The 15208-nt window shown below is 43.0% G+C and overlaps 1 pseudogene; it reads left to right on the top strand.

Moving 5' to 3' along the window:
* Nucleotides 1–13687: 13687 nt before the first annotated feature.
* Nucleotides 13688–14210, top strand: LOC106728270 (annotated as a pseudogene).
* The last annotated feature ends 998 nt before the right edge of the window (nucleotides 14211–15208 follow it).

The following is a 15208-nucleotide window of genomic DNA, read 5'->3' as shown; positions in this document are numbered from 1 at the left end:
ATAGTAGAGCCTGGCAAAGTTCAATTTTAGTATTTAATGTTAAATTGTTGCAAAATAATAATTTATTTTTAACTTAAATTTTATTTATTGATGGAGAAAGGGAGAGAAAAAGAGAGGTCTGTTTGTTGTTCCACTTATTTATGCATTCATTGGTTGCTTCTTGTATGTGCCCTGACCGGAGATTGAACCTGCAACCTTGTCATGTTGGGACGACTCTTCAACCAACTGAGCTATCTGGCCAGGGCTGCCACAATCATCATTTAGCGTTAAGTCTGAAATGTTAGCTCTGTCTTTACTTTAAGGAAAAGGATAGTAAGCAGAAGCATATACTCTACCTACCTCTTGGACACTGGATGCTGGGAAAGGTGGGCGTCAGAGTTGGGTGCCTTTTGAAGAAGGAAGACTCACCTGATTGTCTGTCTCTCCAGGTGCATACTTCATTTCCCTGCTTCACACTGAAGGTCAGGTTTGTGTGTGAAATTGCAGATGGACCATTTGTAAAAACACACTGAAGTGGCTTAATCCTTGAAAAAATGACCTTTAGAAAACAGTGTTTACAAATACTAGTCCTTGAGCTTTGTTGTTGATCAGATTGCCCTGGGAGATGGCCTGTAGTCTTACAAGCTTGATGACTCAACCACCATTGATAGTAAGAACACCTGGTGGAGAGCGTAGCAGAAGTCGGATTTCTATTTTTTAAAAATTCTTACTATGCCATTGTATTAATGGAAATTTGGTGACTACTTAATTCCATTTGCTGTGGGAGAAGATTCCCTTTTGGGAGTATAATTTGGTTAGCATTTTTAGTGACTTACGTGCTTTGACAGTATGAAATTGGCCATTGGATGCAAAAATACACTGCTGGCTATTTGCACTTTTATTTCATAATTAACTAACTGTATGGTGATTGCAGGAGCAGAATGTGGCCTTTTTTCATACTTGGAAGATTATTTGAGGTAAAATACGTAGATTCAAATCTCAAAGCCCTGTGTTCACATGGGTACCCTAAGTACTTTTGTATGCCATTCCCTGTGTTGTTATGAGTTATCTCTTTTCTGTTTTTTTTTTCTTTAAGACAAAACATAATCAAACACAAAACTCAATGAGTATCCATAAAGGATCAATGCCTCATTTTGTTACAGTAGACTTTGTGCAAATGAAATTCAACTTTGAGGGAAAGTACCATTGACTCATTGCAAACATTTTGCATCAATGTAGTGTAAGGTCTTCCCTATGTGTGTGGGAGAAGTTTCTGATCTTCTAAGTCAGTGGTCGGCAAACTGCGGCTCGCGAGCCACACGCGGCTCTTTGGCCTCTTGAGTGTGGCTCTTCCACAAAATACCGACTTCTGCGCATGGGCCACGAAGTTTCAATTGCAGTGTACGTGCGTGCTCGCACGTGGTATTTTGTGGAAGAGCCACACTCAAGGGTCCAAAGAGCCGCATGTGGCTCGCCAGCTGCAGTTTGCCGACCACTGTTCTAAGTGAGCATGTTTACTACTGCTGGTCTCTTTTTGCCAGTGTTTCTAAGCAGGCATTCCTCTTATTTTTCTTATTCTTGTGTCTTTGTAGAGATTGTTACTTGTCGAGTGTTCACAGTTTGCCATTTGAATCATGAAAAATTACTTTGGCTAACAACCCACTTTGTGGAGGCGCACCTGTCTCTCTGTTTTGAGTTCATCATATTCATCATTACAGTTGCTGCACAGCCACTGGATGCATCATGCTTTTGACACAGGAGCCACGGGAAGGGTGGCTTGATGCAATCATAGTTTTCTGCACTTACATCTTTATTTCATTATTAGAATGGTTGCTCTTTAAGATATTCAAGGTTTTACTTTCATTCAGTGTGTGGGCTAATAAGGAGGTTTCTTGTAGAACCAGTTCTGCTAAATTCTTAAAAATGCTTCCAGAAAGTATCCTATATATACCTTGCCGGGTAGGGCTTTTGGTAATGTTCATACGGAAGATACTGAATACAAAGCAGGGTACTAGGCAGGTAGGGAGGTTAGGAAAGGGAGGGGAGTGTGTAATTTGTTGGGGGAAAAAAAAATCACTTTTGCATAATAATAAGGGATTTAAATGTATTCTGTTGAAAACCCAAGGTATTTAGCCCTGCCCTTGTTGCTCAGTGGTTGAGTGTTGACCTATAAACCCGGAGGTAACAGTTCCATGCCGCCAGTCAAGGTACATGCCTGGGTTGCAGGCTTGATCTCCAGTAGAGACTGTGCAGGAGGCAGCCAATCCATGATTCTCTCTCATCATTGATGTTTCTGCCTCTCTCTCTTTCTCTCTCTCTCTCTCTCTCTCTTGCTCTCGCTCTCGCTCTCCCTTCCTCTCTGAAATCAATTAAAAAAAAGTATATATTTTAAAAGAAAACCTAAGGGATTTAAATGTGTTATGTACATAGGTAAGAGGTTTGCAAAAGAAATTTTGCTAAGGTTGAGGTTCTGCAGTTGGCAATTCCTGTAACCCCAAAGATCCTGTCCTCTGAAGCCAGGAAAAAGCAGTCTGTTTCCAATTATATATCACAAAAATAGGGAAATTAGGCCAAGAAAAATGATCATTTGGTGGTTGGGTTGCTTTTTTATAGAGGGTATAGGAGAAAGGATCGTTGATGCACTTAAAAAAATCTGTTAGTTTTTATGTTGGCTTTCAAATTTTTCTCAAGCCTTCTATATTGGAAATTAAGAGTAATTTTGGAATTAACCACTCTCACCTCCTTCGTCTCCTTTTTGTTTCTCGGAGAGCAAATAGAAGAGCAGTTAGGCAGTTTCTGCTGACGCTAAGGGGTTTGGTCGCAGTGTTCTGGGACTGACGGGTGTTTTTGGTAAAGATGTTTCCTGACTGAACCGTACTAGGTTATGGGCTCCCAGTATCACACGAGGGAGTTGGTGCTATGGTGTGTTTGTTGTTGTTATACTTTTTGCACTGCATTGAACAGAAACATAGTCCTGCTGGTTAGCATTATTCTGCTGGGGGAGAAAGACTAGGATGCTAGTGTGAGAAGAATACAGAGGTGAGAAGCCTGACTGGAAGGTGGATGGTGTGTGGGTGAACGTATTGTCCTCAGCACTTGTCAGAAGCAAATGGCCTTTCTGAAAGCCTGCTGCTAGTTTCAGGATTAGTGGTCCCGTGAGACCCAGGTGTTAACTAAGAGACATCACCCCCAGAAGATCTTAGTTCCTGTTTCTCACACCTTACTCCTCCTCAGAGTGTTGAATAAAACTTTCCTGGTGGTACAGGATCTTTGATAACGAGTCTGTCAGGGCTGCTGGAGTTTAGCACTCACCACACCCTGACTGGGTGCTAGAAAAGGGGCAAGGTGCAAAATTCTGCCCTTGTTTCAGTCAGCATCTTCCCTGCCCTCTCCCTGCTGCGTTCGCTGCTTTATCCTCCCGTCTTCCCCATGTTTTATTATCTTGGCTTCCCTGAAACTACCTCTCCTGGTTCCCCCCTTACCTTCCTGATCTCTGTTCAGGTGTCCTTTTCAGTGCCTGATCCTCAGGTGTTGGCATTCTCCAAGGTTCAGTTTTCCCCTTCCCTTCTTCGTTATTTAGTTGCTCATATTTCTATGCCTCAATGGCCACATCGATGCCAGTACCTCCTTTTTGCCTCCTTGCTTCTCCCGGCAGGTCACACTAACTCCACGGTGTCTTACCTTTAGCAGATCTCAGTTAGCATTTTCTTTTCCATTTGCAAATCATCATCTCACCTGCACAGGTGTCTTCCAGTTGGTTTTCTTGGCTTGAGCATCTCTGTCTCAAAGTATGCATTTATTATGGTTGATAAACGCATTATAGTTGGAGAACACAGATCTGTTTTTGCTTCTTACTTTTTAAAAAGCTCTGCTGTTCCATCATCCATGGCACGAGATGTCCAGTCATGAACAACACAGCGTTAGCCTATTTTTTCAGCCATTTTTCCTCTACTTCCTCCGTGAACCTCACTGTGTCATCCCAGACTCCTTATGGTTTCCAAAGCTTGCCCTGTGCTTTCGTGCCCTGTTCCTTTCATACTTGTCCCCCCTCTAGCATCCCCTTCTTTCCCGTCTCTCTGGAGGCCCCCAGTTTACTCATCCAGGACTCTTTACAAGGCTCCTCCTGGCAGGCGGTTGGTTGCTTCCCCCCTTAATTTCTCTTACAGCACATCTCTTGTCTCGTGAGAACTCATTTTCCTCCTCTGCCAGACTGTGGGCTTCTCTAGAGCAAGATTCTTACCATTTTTGTATCCTGGGTGTGTGGCATGGGCTTGGCATATTTGTTGTCAAATTGAATTCTTCAACTCACTTCCAAGTCAGTTAAAGCATTGGGGAAACAGCAAGCTTATAATCATTATGTCATAACCATAGGAAAGGCAAAGGAAATCAGCACAGAGTCATAGAGTTTGCGGGTAGAGTGGGGCTCAGAAATATCCCCTTTAAGTCCCTCAAAAGATGAGAAGAACCACGTACAGAGAGGTTAGGTGGACTGCCCAAGGTCACATGGCTGGGAAATAGTGCTTCCCTCTGCCCTTCTGCATATTCTCCACCCAATAGCCAGAATGGCCCTGATAAAACCTAAGTCAGATCATGTCATTCTTCTGCTTAAAACACTCTACCGTTCCTGTCTTACTCAGAATAAAAAAAATCAAAATCCTTACAGTGATCTGTAAAGTCATACATAACCAGCCCCTGACTCCCTCGCCTGTTACTTCTTTAACCGCCCTCCGGCTCACTCACTCTGCTCCGTGGCCTGCTTGCCGTTTTCCTAACCCACCAGACACATTCTGTCTCAGGGCCTTTGCATGTGCTGTTTCCTTTGCTTGAAATGTTTTTCTCCTAAATAGCTACCAAGTTCACTTTCAATAGGTCCTTACTCAAAACAAAGAAACACACCAAACCAGAGACCCTCAAATGTGTCCTTGTCCTTTTTTTTCTGCTTTACTTGTTTTCTTAGCATTTATTTCGGTCTCATATGCAATTATATATCTTGTTTATAGTCTCCCCTGACTAGATGTAAGCTCCATGAGGGCAGGGATTTTTATATATTTTACTAGAGGCCCGATGCACGAAATTCGTGCAAGAATAGGCCTTCCTTCCCCCGGCTGCCGGCATTGGCTTCCCTCTGGCACCCGGGACCGGGGCTTCCCTCGCAGCCCTGGCTTCATCCGGAAGGACGTCCGGTGTAATTAGCATATTACGCTTTTATTATTATTATAGATTCCTTGTTGAATCCCCACACCTAGAACAGTCTTGACATTGAACAGGCACTTGATAAATATCTGTTGGATGACTACATGAATAAGAAGAAGCAAGATTTTGTGTATTTCTTACAGTTAAATGTACACTTATGATATTAAAAAGGGAAAACCCTCAGGTCTGTCTGGAAGAAGGAGAATCTGATGTTTAAAAAGCCACATTCGAGGCCTGTCAGACTAGAACACTGACCTTCTTTTAGTTGTGTGACTTGAAGCAGCAACCGTGGGCTCTCCCCATCTCCCAGCCTTACAAGTGGCTTGGGAAGACTCCCATTTTACCTCCAACAGGCTCGGGCTTGCTGTGGTTGCTCTCTGCCTGTGGTTTGCCCTTTAACCCACGGGGCTACAAAGATGAAAAGTAAACACAGCATTAAAGGAAAGAACGGAGGGAGAGGAGCAGACTTCCCTTGTGGCCCTGACATCTTCCCCTGGCGCTGGGCCCAGCTGCGGGGCAGCTCGCTGTACCTTCCAGCGTTGCTGCAGGGCTGTGCTCTGAGGAACGGTCTGGAGACCACCAGGCCAGCTGACTTTTGAGTTTTGCTTTGATGTTCTAATTTCTTTGAAAAGAAACGGGACGTTTCGACAGAAAGGACGCTGGAGAAAGGACTTTTTAAAAATTAAATTATCATCTTAATTCTGAAGAGAGGTTTTAACCCTTCTCAAGACAGAGGGTTGCAAAGGAAATGACTGCTTCCTTCAGTCAGAGGTGCAGCGAGGAGGCGCTGCTGGGATTCAGGCCTGTGAAACCAGTGACTTACATCCAAGGCCCAGTCCATGGCACTTTTGAAGAAGCAGCTGATGTGGAGGAAGAGCTGCAGTGGTTCTCAACCTTCCTAATGCCGCGACCCGTTAATACAGTTCCTCATGTTGTGGTGACCCCCAACCATAAAATTATTTTCGTTGCTGCTTCATAACTGTAATTTTGCTACTGTTACGGATCGTAATGTAAATATCTGATATGTAGGATGTATTTTCAGGGGTCGCGACCCACAGGTTGAGAACCGCTGGATATAGTGTAACAGGGATGTCAGAGTGGTTTGCTTCCCGCTCTTCTGTTCTTTGTGATAACATCAGTGTGGTTCCCAGAGAACTCACCTCATCAGGACGGGAGGCCCAGCCAAGGAAGTCAAAGGCTTAGGAGCAAGAGATTGGCCATGTACAAAGCCAGCAGCATAATTGAATCCTGGGGCTCAAAACTATCAAATTGAAAGTAAATGGTCTTGAATGGAGCTAAGTTATCAATGACCTAGTCAACAATCATAGCTACTATTTCCTGGACTCTAAGACCATAGTAGGTATTAAGTGCTTTCACATGTTAGTAACTAACTTCATCCTCATAACAACCCCATTAGGGAAATAGAATCATTACCTCTACTTTACAGATGAGGCATGGAGGTGTTTAGGAAGTTGCCCGCAGTGACACCACTAGGAAGAAGCAAGGCAGGGATTTGAACCCAGCTCAGCTGGGGGTGGCATCCCACACTTTCTGCTCTTAGGACATACCAAGTGTCCTCTGCCTGCGGGGCCTTTGTACTTGCCACCCCCTGCCGGGGATGTTTTCCCGTCAGACACTGTCATAGCTCTGTCTCTCACCTCTCTGCTCCAATGTCACCTCATCTGAGAGGCCTTCTAAAAAGGATTCTGGTCACCAATTCCACTGTGAGGGAGGGGTGTTCCCCCCCACACCATCAAGCAATTCTCAGACACCAGCAGGGCGTCCCGAAACTCAAATCAATTCTGACACTATCACTGTCTGCCAGGAGATAGCCTCAGATTCCACAGTTTAAGGGCTCAGTCCTCTTCAGACACAGGTTCAAACCTGTGCTCCTGACCTGCGGGCTATGGGTTGGAGGTCAGCTGCCCCCTCCTTAGTGGCTCACTGAACTCAGAGAAGCATTTTACCTACTAGGTCACTGGTTTATTATAAAAGGATGTAACTCAGGAACAGCCAGATGGAAGAGACGCACAGGGCGGGGTGTGGGGAAAGGCCATGGAGCTTCCCTGCTCTCGCTAAGCACCACTCTTCCTGCATCTCCAGGTGTTCACCAATCCAGACGCTCTCCGAATCTCACCATTTTAGGTTTTTATAGGAGCTTCATCATGTAAGAATGATTGATAAAATCATTGCCCATTGGCCATTGATTTATCCTCCAGCCCCTCTGTTCTCCTCCAAATATGTGGTTAGTTCTCCTGGCAACCGGCCCCCTCTTTAAGTGGGGTTCAAAAGCCACCTCAGTAACATAAGACACCTTTATTCCTCTCATCACTTAGGAAATTCCAAAGGTTTTATCAGTTCTGTGCCAGAAATAGGGAGGACCACCAAATATGTATTTCCTATTATAAATTACACTATCACCCCTTCCCTGACCGCTCTATCTAAAACAGCAGCCTTCCTCTCATCACTCTTTCTCCTTAACCTGCTTTATTTTCCTTCATAGGACTTACCTCCATTTGACACAATTATGTATTTGTGGTCTGTCTCCCCCTTTAGAAGGTAAACTCCATGACAACAGTGTCATGTTTAGTTCCCCGTGTCCCCAGCTCCCGGAACAGTGTCAGGAACAAGGCAGGTGCTAGTAAGTGTTTGTTGAGTGAATGAAAAGGGAAACTAAAACTGCTGATTGAGCCTTGCCTCCCCGGTTTCAAAATGAAATGACATCCCTCATGTTCCGTCTGATCACACTGCACCATGAGGGTCTGTGCGGTGCCTGGGTGGTGAGCAGAGTTGGAGGAGTTCCTGTTTGTGGTTCAGAGCATGGGCTGTGGAATCAGACCTGGGCTCCCCTCCTGGGGCCAGGACTGGTTAGCTGGTGGCCTTGGGGTTGTTTCTCATCGTAAAGCCTCACTTTTCTCACTGCAAAGGGGAGGAGAGGACATCTCTCTCCCCTTGGGTTGTTGAGAGGATGAAATGAGAGATTATGAAAAACACAGTAGGTGCTCAGTAGATGGTAGCTAGGTGTTGCGTGAGGTGAGAAGAGGAAAGCAGGGTGTTAGTCTCTAATAGGAAGGTGAATGTGGTGTAAACACATGAATAAACACAGAATCATTACCAAGCAGCATGTGGACAGGCCTTGGCTGTGCTACTAACTAGTTGAGGAACCTGGGCCACTCGTTGAGCCTTTCTAATTCTTGGTTTTGCTAATCTAACATTAAAGGGTTGGAGTAGATGTTATCTATTCTAACATTCTGAGTTGGCGTTGAGTAGAATTTAACATGGAACAAATTATACATAAAATGGCAGAGAGCTAGTGTTCACAGTGGGATGGGGAAAATCAGAACTGGCTTTTGGAATAAGATGAGTGGAACAAGTAGAACTCATGGAGTTTGAGGAATAGAATATGGCAATTTGACAAAATGGGTAGATCTGACATAATTCTGGTTTTGTGTGTGTTTACATTACTCACAAGATAATTCATTTAAATCTGTTTGTTTATATAAAATATGTGTTAAAGATAGCTAATGTATTAGTACAGGCGTACCTTGGAGTACTATGGGTTTGGTTCCAGACCACCACAATAAAGAGAATATTGCAATAATGAGTCACACATTTTTTTTTCTTTCCCAATGTATATAAAAGGTAACACTATACTATAGTCTATTTATAGTGTGGAATAGCATTATGTCCAAAACCACAATGTACATACCTTAATTTAATAATACTTGATTGCTAAAAAATGCTAACCGTCATCTGAGCCTATTGGAGAAATGATAGGCTTGCTTGATTCAGGGTTACCACGAACGTTCAATTTGTGAAAAACTCAGTACCTGTGAAGCGCGAGAAGGCAGAACTCGATGAAACAAGGATGCCGCATTTTATGCACAGTTGTGTCGTCAAATTGAATGTTTTTCTTAAATGATACTTTCCAGGTCCTGCTAGCCATTACATGGTCATGCATTTCAAATTTCCACCAGTGAGTTTGAAGTCTCATTTTATAGGAGGGACTCAGAATTAGTTGATAGCCCATTTAATGGCAATTCCAAATAAGGTACAGGGTAAAAGATTTCATGTTTAATCTCTTCATATTAGAGATGAAGAAATTAAAGCCCAGGATGAAGTAACTTGTCTGAGCTTGTAACACACATTGATGCCAGAACTCCCACCTGTCCTGTTCCTTCGAGGCTGCCTGGGGTATAGGTTCTTTCTTAGACAAAGCTCTTATCTGTTGGTTTATCTTTTACTTATTGGGAAATGTCCTGATAATTCAGCATCATTCCATACTACTTTTCATTGGAAAGTGCACAGCACGATACCTTTAGCCGATGTCTGCTATGAGCAAGCGTGAGCTAGGTCAACTGTGAGCCCTCCTTCTGGAGTGAACAGAGAGTGGGAAAGCCATACCTGGAAGAAAATAATTACATGAAGATTTGCCTGCAGGGTTGACGTGCACGGCATTCCAGGTGTCCAGGTTTAATTTCATCTGAGAGAACCTGAGGAGGCTTCCTTAAAGAAGCAATGCTTGCCCTAGCTGGTTTGGCTCAGTGGATGGAGCATCGGCCTGGGGACTGAAGGGTCCCAGGTTCGATTCCAGTCAAGGGCATGTACCTTGGTTGCGGGCATATCCCCTGTCGGGGGTGTGCAGGAGGCAGCTGATCGATGCTTCTCTCTCATCGATGTTTCTAACTCTCTATCCCTCTCCCTTTCTCTCTGTAAAATCAATAAAATATATATTTAAAAAAAGAAGAAGCAATGCTTACATATAGACCTGAGACCTGAAGGTGTTAGAAAGAGGCCCTGTTAGGGGGACCATGGAGGGTCATTGAGGTCCAACACAGTGGACATTGGTTCTGGAAGCAAGTGCTTGGCCTTTGGTGGAACCGAATGGAGGTGAGTGTGGTTGGGCCACGCAGAGGATGAGGTTGGACTAAGTTGGCAACATCCAGCAGCCACGTGAAGGGTTTTAATTCTTAAAGTTTCACATGCTTGGCCTGCTGAGCCCTTTCCTTACCAAATAGTATCAGTTAAATAATTGAAATGTATCGATTGAGGAATTACCCCCACCCAAGAGAAATAATTTTATATTAGAAGTCAGTGAGATCAATAAAAGTAATATTAGTATACTTAGTGGTAATTAGCAAAATAGTCTATTGTTGGAGCATTTATTCTAAATTCATATATTTGCAGCATCCCTATGGATATAAATAAACACGTGAGTCATATATTTTAGTAAATTACTATATATTTGTACAAAGTCTACTGGAGGTCTAGTGGATGTTGCTTCCCAAAAGCTTTTTTTAATGGCCTGGTGCTTGCGAGGGCCTAAGGGATGATGATGGGTGTCCTGAGAATATTCACATTGCTGACTTGGGCTGGAATAATTGCAGCTCCATGATTTAATAAGCCCGTAGGGTGATGGCTGATTCCTCACTCCAGGCAGTTTGGCTGGTTTGGTGGCAGCGCCAGGCTGAGTTCCGCAGCCCCGGACTAAACCCCTGAAGCTAATTGGGGAATCATAAGGTAGAAGTGAGTAGGGCCTGCAGTCGGATCCTTGTAACTTACACCAGAGATTCTGAGGCAGTAGCTGTACCACCCTTTAGGAACTTTTCCATATTCTAACTAGCTTTAGGACTCATATCTTGTATTGAGTTTGGAATCATTATCTTTTGGTGATAGAAGGAATTGTTGAAATTCTAGTGGATAAAGTCTAAATCCCAAATTAATACAAATTTTGATGTAAACTAACTATTTATATTATCTCACTATTAGTAGTTTGCTTGTTTTTTTGAAAGTCTAGATGTGTTTTAACCATAAAAGCTTCAGTGACTCTTATTTTTTAAAAAAAATGCACTGTGTGGGCCAGGTATTGTTTTAGGTACCATGCCCATATTCTAGATCATATTACAATCAAAATATCATTATCATTTTACAGATGAGGGGTGATGGAGGCTAAATGACTTGTCCAATGTAACACATCTGGATAAGCCATGTTGGAACGCTCAAATACAGTTCTCTGTTAATTCTGGCTTAAAATTATAAGTCATAAAAATCTTTGGATGCAAAATATTAAACATGAAAGGTGGTTCTTGGACTACTGCAAGGGTGAGTGAAAAATCAGTCCTAATTTGTGGGCCTGAACAAAACAACCTTGTAAAATGTATTCATGCCCACCCTCCCCTTTGTGCTGTATTTTGCTTGGGCCCTGAGGTCTGTTGGGCTTGGGATAAACAGAAGGCCTTTTAAGGGCTGACTGAAGGTCAGCCCCAAGGAAACTAAGGATGTTGCGGCCAGAGATGTGTTAGTCACACTCTCAGCCAGGAGTGCGGGTGGAACAGGCCTGGAGGTGCGGGGTAGAGTGCAGTCCAGCGTCCCTGCACACCCTGTACCCTCTGTGCCTCCTTACCCAGTGGGTGTTCATGTGGAATTCCATCCCACAAGTACAGGTAGTTCAAGGGTAATCTTTTTTTTTTTTTTAAGTATATTTTTATTGATTTCAGAGAGGAAGGGAAAGGGAGCGGGAGGTAGAAATATCAATGATGAGAGAGAATTATTGATTGGCTGCCTCCTGCATGCCCCCTACTAGGGATTGAGCCACAACCCAGGCATGTGCCCTGGCTGGGAATCGAACCATGACCTGGTTCATAGGTCGATGCTTAACCATTGAGCCATACTGTCCAGGCTCAAGAGTAATTTTTGTGTTTTTCTTGCCACTGACAGCCACTGAATATTGGGACTTTAATTAATCTTAAGGCTTCAGGGGAAAAAAAATCTGTTTGGTAGAGATAACTGCTAATTATAAAAAATGATAACTTTTATACTGTTACATCTACAATCTCATTTGATTCTTGCAACAACCCTGTGATGTAAGTAAGGTTAGTTTTTTATTGTCTTACAAGTTCATGAAACTGAGGCTCCATTTTGATCTAAACCTCCTTTTTTGTCTGACCTGCTGTAAGAGTTTTAACTGATCTTCTATGCACTTTGGGCTCCCTTCAGTTCTCCATAGAGTACCCAGGGAAATCTTTATTTATTTTTTCCAGTTTTATTGAGATATAATTGACATAATGTATAAGTTTAAAGGATACAGCCCTAGCTGATTTGGCTCAGTGGATAGAGCGTCGGCCTGCGGACTGAAAGGTCCTAGGTTCGATTCCGGTCAAGGGCATGTATCTGGGTTGCGGGCACATCCCCAGTAGGGGGCGTGCAAGAGGCAGCTGAATCCATGTTTCTCTCTCATCGATGTTTCTAACTCTCTATCCCTCTTCCTTCCTCTCTGTAAAAAATCAATAAAATATATTTAAAAAAATAAAGGATACAACATAATGATTTGATATATGTATATATTGCAAAATGATACCACAATAAACTTAGTTAACATCCATCACCTCACATAGTTGAAAATGTTTTTTTCCTTGGGATGAGGACTTTTAAGATTTACTCTCTTAGCAACTTGCAAATATACAATACAGTATTGCTAATGATAGTCATTATCCCCAGAACTTATTTATCTTATAACTGAAAGTGTGTGCCTTCTGGCCACTTGCACGCATTTCCCCTTTACCTACCCCTCACCTCTGGCAACCACCAATCTGTTCTCTGTTTCTATGAGTTCAGTTTTTTAGATTCCACATATAAGTGAGATCATACAGTATTTTTCTCTGTCTGGCTTATTTATTTAGCATAATGCCCACAAGGTCCATTTATGTTTTTGTAAATGGCAAGATTTTCTTCTTTTTTATGGCTAAATAGTATTCCGTTGTATATATACACCACATTTTCTTTATCTGTTCATCTGCTAATGGTTGCAGGTTGTTTCTGTGTCTTGGTTATTGTAAATAATGCTGCAGTGAACATAGGGGTGTAGATATCTCTATAGCATAGTAATTTCATTCCCTTTGGACATATACCCAGAAGTGGAATTGCTGGATCATATTGTGGTTCTATTTTTAATTTTTTTTTGAGGAACCTCCATACTGTTTTCCACAGTGCCCTGTACAAGGGAAATTTTTAAAAAGACAATGGGATTGCATCACTTTCCTGCTTAAACCCTTTCTTGAACCTTATTCCTTGTCCTTTTGGCTTTGCAGCCATGTTCCCTCCCCAACAGGGACCTGTAATGGCTCCTCTACCTATAATGTCATCCCTCAGCTGACCTTTTAACCCTTTTCTTATCTTTCAGTTAGACTTTTCTTATCTTTCAGTTAGATCTTTTTTCTTTAGAGTTCTTACAGCATGCAGTTACATGTTTGTGATTGTTTATCCCGTCTTTAAGCCCATGAGGACAAAGAACATGTCTCTTTGACCATTATATTCCCATTGCCTGGCATGGAGTAAGCAATAAATAAAGATTTGTTGAAGGAAGAAATGATGTGCAGGAAATTAAATATCTTGCCTTCTGTAATAAATGGTGTTACTTTTACTAGAATATAAGCTCCATGAGGGCAGGATTTTTGCCTCCTTTTTTTCCATGTTATATTCCTGGCGTCTTCAACGGTGCCTGGCTCAGTAAAAAATATTTGTTGAGCTCTTACAACTTGCCCACCAACATGCCATCCAGACTGAGGAAGACCCGGAAACGTAGGGGCCACGTGAGCCACGGCCACGGCCGCATCGGCAAGCACAGGAAGCACCCGGGGGGCGCGGTAATGCTGGCGGCCTGAATCATCACAGGATCAACTTCGACAAATATCACCCAGGCTACTTTGGGAAAGTTGGTATGAGGCATTACCACTTGAATAGGAACCAGAGCTTCTGCCCAACTGTCAACCTTGATAAACTGTGGACCCTGGTCAGTGAGCAGACACGGGTAAATGCTGCCAAAAGCAAGACTGGAGTTGCTCCTATCATTGATGTGGTGCGATCGGATGGGAAGTTCTGGGGAAGGGAAAGCTCCCAAAGCAACCTATCATTGCGAAGGCCAAGTTCTTCAGCAGAAGAGCCGAGGAGAAGATTAAGGGTGTTGGTGGGGCCTGTGTCCTGGTAGCTTGAAGCTACATGGAGGGAAGTTCATTAAAATGTCCAAGTACTTAAAAAAAAAATTCATTGAAAATGTTTTTAAAAATATATTTTTATTGATTTCAGAGAAGAAGGGAGAGGGAGAGAGAGATAGAAACATCAATGATGAGAGAATCATAGATTGGCTGCCTCCTGTAACGCTCCACACTGGGGATCAAGCTCAACCCCGGGCATGTGCCCTGACCGTGAATCGAACTGTGATCTCCTGGTTCATAGGTCGATGCTCAACCACTGAGCTACGCTGGCCGGGCATATTTGTTGAATATTGATTGTGATTAGATGCGATTCCAGAGATTTCTTCTCCAAAGCCAGGACCTGTCCCCCGCTTGTGCCAACTCTGACTGAAAATGGGGATTTGGAATTACCCAGTTTCTCTGTGTAGTAGAGAAACCCGAGAGTTGCTGTCGTGACTCAGTGAGGTGGCTTTGCTTTCTCTGTGTACAGGTCCTGAAGGGCATCCAAATGTCATCAGACAAACAGCAGTATCTGTTCTGCATCCTGTCCTACACCCCTTTCACAGCTGCCAAGCTGGATATTGATGTCATCCATCCTGCCTCTTTTCTGAGTTCCCTGAATAACAGGTTGAATAGCCATCAGAACAGTTCCTCTACCAGCTTTTACTTAACTATTTGCAGACTTAACTGTATATCCCCCCCCTCACCCCAAATTTACTTAAATGGCAAACTAGAAACATTTTAATGATTTGTTGGAAAACCATTTTATGTTTAAGGTATGAGAGACTCCGGTGTTATTTACTACTTGAGTGTAGGGATTGGTAATGTTTTTATTCCACTGGATAGGCCCCTGTCTTTAAGATCTTCAAATTTGTTGAATATTTTCCTGATGGGGGTCTGAACAGTTTTAGTGTTAAGATATAACAATGCATAGGTTTGTGCTTCATCTGCCCTTTGGATTTTCAAAGAACTTGGAGTGCAGCATTACCAAGGATTGTTTATTACTTACAGCTGCCACCCACAGTCCTGAAATCAAGTCAGTTTGTGATCAGCAATGATTTGTGCAG

The sequence above is a fragment of the Myotis brandtii genome, unplaced genomic scaffold, assembly GCF_000412655.1.
Source record: "Myotis brandtii unplaced genomic scaffold, ASM41265v1 scaffold58, whole genome shotgun sequence".
NCBI lineage: Eukaryota > Metazoa > Chordata > Mammalia > Chiroptera > Vespertilionidae > Myotis > Myotis brandtii.
The sequence above is the reverse complement of the archived record's forward strand: the minus strand, read 5'-3'. Positions and strand labels throughout refer to the sequence as shown.